The sequence below is a fragment of the Orycteropus afer genome, unplaced genomic scaffold, assembly GCF_000298275.1.
Source record: "Orycteropus afer afer isolate SDZICR_OR568_19922 unplaced genomic scaffold, OryAfe1.0 scaffold00886, whole genome shotgun sequence".
Classification (NCBI taxonomy): domain Eukaryota; kingdom Metazoa; phylum Chordata; class Mammalia; order Tubulidentata; family Orycteropodidae; genus Orycteropus; species Orycteropus afer.
This window is the reverse complement of record NW_006922473.1, coordinates 167,950-168,473: the sequence shown is the minus strand read 5'-3', so window position 1 is coordinate 168,473 and position 524 is coordinate 167,950.

Below are 524 nucleotides of genomic sequence, written 5' to 3'. Positions count from 1 at the left end.
ATCTTCATTAGTAAGTGCTGCACATCTTCTTCATTTTCAAGAAGCAAGGTTGTGTTAGCTGCATGTTGAAGGTTATTAATGAGTTCTGCCAATCTTGCTGCCATGTTCCTCTCCTTTTAGTCCAGCTTCTTCTATTATTTACTCAGAATTCAGATTAAATAATATGGTGAAAGGATACAATCCTGACTCACCTTCCTGATTTAGAACCATGCAGTATCCCCTTGTTCTGTTCAAAGGATTTCCTCTTGGCCTATGTACAGGTTCCTCATAAGCACAATTAGGTGTTTGGAATTACTATTCTTTATAAAGTTAAATATAAATTCTTATGATCTACACAATTGAATACTTCTGCATAGTCAGTAAACACAGGGAAACATTTTTCTGATATTCTTTGCTTTCAACAAAGACCCATCTGAATGATGTCTCTTGTTCCATGTCATATTCTGAAACCAGCTTGAATTTCTGGTAGTTCCTTGTTCAGGTACTGCTTCAATTATTTTTGGATGTTTTTCAGCAGAACTTTA